Genomic DNA, 5,706 nt, shown 5'->3' with positions numbered 1-5,706 from the left:
GAACTACTCCTGGTGGTGCTCAGGGGACCATATGGGATGTTGGGGATCAAACTCAGGTTGGCCAAGAGCAAGGCCAACCCTACCCACTGTACTATCTATCCAGCCTCTTATTTGTTACTTATAACAGCTAATAAATGTATATTAAAAATTTCTACAGGTTACTTTTAACAACCCTCAGCTCTCATTTTTTTCTAGACTTCCCTATTATCCATGTTCTTTATTCATAGGAGCTATCAGAGAATTTTGATTTTCTATCTCATTGTCCTTTGAGAGAAACACTAAAGCATCCGAGTTATACTGTCGGCTTTACTGCAGGCCGTCTTGGTGGTGGGGTCCCACAGAGAAGACTCCAGTCTCTAGAGTCCAAGATTTTAGAATTTTAGTTCTCCCCAGAACTTGAGGATTAGTTTGTTTTTCCTCCTCACGAGCTTGGGGAAACACAGGCCTCTCAGTTCTCTGAGGGGATATTTCAGCAACCCATGGAACCCATGTGGGTCATAGTCCCCTTGAAATGTCACCGCTGCCACCTGATGATCTGATGACTTCCCGTAACAGTCTCGGGGCCAGCACTGGGTTCATTTATAAAGATCGGCCCCCTGATTCTGGAAGATATCCCCCAGCGTTTGCTGATCTGTCTTCAAGGGCAGAACTATTTGTGCGCTGCTTGGTGGGACAGCTTGCATATTAAAAGGTAGACAAAAAGGCTAGGCTTGATTTGTTGTGGTGGGTTTTTGGGGGGCTACACCTGGTCATAATCAGGGATTACTCCTGGCTCTGTGTTCAAGGATCACTCCTGGAGAGCTCGGAGAACGATATGGAGTGCCAAGGATCAAATCTGGGTTGGCAAAGTTTGAGACAAATGCCTGCAGCCTGTTCTCCCTCCAGCCCCTACTGGACTGAATTTGTTCCGTAGCTGCTGAGACACAGTCCCAGAGAACTGAGTCAGCCCCAGAAGAGAGGAGTGTAGCTGCGGTGGTTGGCAGTGGTCGGCCCTCTGGAGAATACACACATGCATCAACGCCTGCTCAAACAGCTCCATGAGAAAAGTTGGCCGAAGTAACAGGTTCCAGCAGTCATATAGGTTCTTGAGACAAGCAACTTGAAGATTGGGTCTGAGTTTCCTCAGTAGGTGATGTAGAAGGTGAAGATGGTGAAGGATTCTGTACTGTGTTGTTGAATTTCCTTAACCTTGATTGCATAACTTACTTTAGGAACTGTTTTGTCTATTTTTTACTTTGTTGGTGTTTGGGCCACACTTTCTGTGCTCAGGGTTTACTCCTGGCTCTTCACTCAGTGATCACTCCTAGCAGGCTCAGATGCTGGGGATTGAACCTGGTTGGCTGCATGCAAGGCAAGCACCTTACTGGCTATACTTTCTCTGGCCCAGGAACTATTTTACACTGATACATCCACTGGAGAGACTGACTGGTTTAAACAGGGCCCATGAATCGTCTTTGAAGGTATCAACAGTATGATTTCCTTTGGATCACTCATCAGACTTTTTTGTTGCTCACACCAGGCTTAACAGCAGAACTTTTCCCATAGCATATGATAAAGATTTTTCTCAACCTGTCCCTCTAGGTCCAGTTTCATATTTCCAAAAGTGCTTTGAACCATCTATTTAGTATCCCTTTTGCTCATTAAAATCAGACCTGAGGAACAATATGACATAGTCATGCCGCCAGACCCCATTCCAGGCTGTTTCATTCAGGGCAACCCATAGCGGGGGTGGGTAAGGCTACTCTCCACCCCAACAGAGCCAGCTCTGGCAGCCGGAAGCCTCCAGAACTCAACCGCCGCCAGGCTCACAGCTGCTCTCCACATGCTCCGATGAGCCTCACTCAGGACTGAATGTATTCTTCGACCACGTGACAATCTCATACTTTATACCGCCAGTATACCAAGAGTAGAGCACACCACATTTGATTGGGTTTAAAGTAGAAGGCAACGAATCTTAGGGGGAGATACATTTATACAGATATATCTGTAAGTACCCAAGGCGCAACTTTTAACAACATGTTACTAATATCTTGTAGGAGGGCTTACTGGCTCCTGGGTGGAATACAATAATCTTCACACACTTTCCTCTAAGAAACCTTTTTTGTTTCATTTTTAGTGGAATATTCAACCAAGCAATACAAAATAAATTATTTTGGTTTTGCTTTGGGGGCAGGGTTTGGGATTCAGGATGGAAATATGGTGGTGGGAAGGTATAATGGTGGTGGGATTGGTGTTCAAATATTAAATGTAGGGGCTGGAGCAATAGCACAGCAGGTGGGGCATTTGCCTTGCACGCGGCGACCCGGGTTCAATTCCCAGCATCCCATATGGTCCCCTGAGCATCGCTAGGGGTAATTCCTGAGTGCAAAGCCAGGAGGTAAGCCCTGTGCACTGACATGTGTGACCCAAAAAGCAAAAACAAACAAACAAACAAACAAAAAACCCAAACAAACAAATATTAAATGTAATCAAATTTGTGAACAACTTTATTTTATATATATATGTATATAAATCAAGTTTGAGTATTTCGAGTTCCTATTTTAAGGTTGGGATGCTGCTCTCATTGAAATATATCATATTTTTCTAGCACTAAATTAAGGTTTTTACAACCCTTGGAACTATTGCCCCTAGTTTTCCTTTTTCCTTTTCTTTTTTTTAAGGAGTGATATATCCACCCTCAGATCCACTACCATCATTATCCGCTCATCTGCCCTTATAATCATTAGTAATACAGCCAGAATTTTTTACTACAACACCACTCAGAATATCGATAGTATATTATACTGTAGCTTTCATATAGACAAGTATAATATCTTGTCTACAGACAAGATTGATTTATTGATTTTCATAAGATTTTCATTCCTTTTGTCCATACTGCTTCTCTGAATGAAATTCTGGGTTTTAATTCCTGCTTTCCCAAGGTGCTGGCTTTCTTGGCTGCTTCAGGTTAATGTCTCTAAACTCTGGGTTGCCCATGACCCTGGGAATAGGGTAGGTAGCTTCTCCAGAGCTCAGGCTCGTTAAAGATGTTATTCTTTCTCCAGCATTTCCATGGAGTGCGCCGGGTCGCCCTGTTTTCGCCGGGTAGTATTTCCAGGTGTTTCTGGAGGGCGCATTTCTGATCATGCTTCTGCAGCTTTGGCTGTGCCTTGGTGGCGCTGGTGAGGGTGGTGCTGCTGTTGGCTGTGACGATGGCTGTAGGAGTAACCAGGGTAGTGGTGGTGTAGCTGCACTGTGGCAGCTGCTCCTGAGGGTATGGTGCGGGTGGGTGGCTGGGGCTGGCCAGGCTTCTTTGTTGAAAGCGGTTAAGACTCCCTGGCCAAACCTACTGCACTCTCAGAATTTCCTGATCCTTTACTTTTGTAAGGAATCCCTCCATAATACTTTGATTTGTGTTTTGCACTTTGAAATATCACATACATGCAGAAAGGTGCACAGGGCAGGGAACGCACAGCTCGATGCGTTTTTACAGCAACTATTTCAGCACCTCAATCAAGACGTTTAACAGATTACTCTCCTGCGTCCTCGTGCTCATGGTCACTGCTTTCTCTAAGAGTGACCCTCCTGACTTATAACACAGTCATAGATTTGCTTCATTTGCTTTTGGACCTTAAATAAATGGAACCACATCGCAAGGTCTTTTCTTTTGCTAAGCAAAAGAAGCCTATGACCAAAAAAAAAATTATCACAAAAAGAAAAATACCGTATGGTTTCACTATATGGGATAAGGGAAAAAAGTTCAATTCATAGACACAGAAAGTAGAAAGGTTTCACCAGGAACTGCCGGGAAAGGGAAATTTTCATTTAAAAGACTTAGAGTCTATGATGTGATGTGTATTGGAGAAGACTGTTTTTTTAAAAAAAAATTTTATTTTTAAATTTTTATTTTATTGAATCACCGTGAAAAAGTTACAAAGTTTTCAGGTTTAAGTCTCAGTCATATAATGATCAAACGCCCATTCCTTCACCAGTGCACATGTTCCCCCACCAAGAACCCCAATATACCCCCCCTCCCACGCCCACCTCCCCAACCTGAGTGGCCAATGATCTTCACTTTATTCTCTCTAAACTTTGAATACATTCAATATTTCAACAGAGAACTCACTATTATTATTTGGAATTCCCCCCCAACAATCAAACCTGCTGAAAAGGCATCATTTGATAATTTGTTTTCCATTGCTGAGAATGAAGATTATATGAGCTCTCAGGGCCATGCTGTCACAGCTGCGCGGTTTTGGATTTCTGATATTTTAGCTCAGTTCACAGTCTAGATGCATTTCTATAAGAAGCTGTGGGGTGCCAAAATGGGTTAGTAGACCTCCCGGATCATAGTCTTTAAGGAGCAGAGGGGCCGTTTCGTGCCGTTTTGTGCGCAGCTGCTCCGGATCTCATCTGGGCGGAGAGCGTGCCGGTAACACCCCCATCCCATGATCTCCTGTGCGCCACGTCACTGCAAACTCATACCTCTGGGTTGTGAGTTCTAGAAGATGGTGGATGCCACGTGGGCGCTGCTGCTGCTGTTGCCGGGAGAGCACTGTTTTGAGACTTGAGGTGATGCAGTTCTAAAACAGGCCTTCAACAGGTACCTTATTTCCAAGCCCAAGCCAGGATGCAAGAATTGAACATGGGACCCAGTAGGAGAAGAGGGTGTAAATTCTCAGGCAACACAGAGCAAGGGCACAAGGCCCTATGTTTCCCCGACAAGATGGCTCCGTGTGTTTCTGTTCCCACCAGTCAAGGCCTGGCTGCTGACTTACTCAGCAAAACCCAGTGGGATGCGTGTAGCATTTGAGTGATAAGAAGAGGCATTTCCAGGCCTAACACACATGGACAGTTTCCCACAGGTGAGAGCACAGAAAAGGTGCCTCAACCCAGACAAGGGACAACACCAGGTCTTTAACTCTGGAGTAAGGGCCTGCTTGCTCCTTCCTCTCCTTTCCCCCCTTCAAGCTAGTGGAAGCAAGTTTTTATTAAGTAACTTTTAGTATTAGAAAAAGAAAACTTTTCTAATTCTCTTTATAGCAAATATGTAATATCAGTACTTTGACCATCTGAAGTTAAAGTTCCTCTGTTATAAAATATATGGTTTTAACCTTTACTCAAATTGAATTTATAATCCCTACAACTTCCTTATATACACATAGCAAAAGACTGGAGCAAAATGAGCAAATACCAAACTATATTGCTCATTTGTCATTTCTAGTGTGTGGTTTTAGGAGCAGTACACATACCCAGTATATGTTCGTTCCTTGGCTATTAGTTGCAGTACACAATGCAACAAAACACATGTTGGTGAACGTTTGTTTATATCTACAGGAAGGCAGCTAAGGATTAGGTTTCAATATTGACATTTAACTATCCTTCAAGCAAGTAGCTTTACATTGTAGTATGCCCTCAAGGGAATTTGTTTTTAGTACTGAAAAAATAAAAAATTACTTATAAACTTTCATACAAAATGTAATTCTTTAAGTGGAAATTAAAAAAATAAAATTTGCTTATTTACTATTCAATACCACAATGCACACAGGATTTCAATTTTTGTTATATTGAGAAATAAATCTCTTATGTTGGGAAAATAACATTCCAAATAATTACTAGAAAAATCCACCAGTTATAATATTTTATCCTTTCAATACCAGCACAGATTTGGGAACTTCCTATGGATGAAAATGATCCACAGGTGAAATCTATAAGTGTATCTTAAAG

The 5,706-nt window shown here is 42.7% G+C and overlaps 1 pseudogene; it reads right to left on the bottom strand.

Moving 5' to 3' along the window:
* Nucleotides 1-204: 204 nt before the first annotated feature.
* Nucleotides 205-3,535, bottom strand: LOC105943160 (FMR1-interacting protein NUFIP2-like; annotated as a pseudogene).
* Between the last annotated feature and the right edge of the window lie 2,171 nt (nucleotides 3,536-5,706).

The sequence above is a fragment of the Sorex araneus genome, chromosome 4 (genome assembly GCF_027595985.1).
Source record: "Sorex araneus isolate mSorAra2 chromosome 4, mSorAra2.pri, whole genome shotgun sequence".
NCBI lineage: Eukaryota > Metazoa > Chordata > Mammalia > Eulipotyphla > Soricidae > Sorex > Sorex araneus.
The sequence above is the reverse complement of the archived record's forward strand: the minus strand, read 5'-3'. Positions and strand labels throughout refer to the sequence as shown.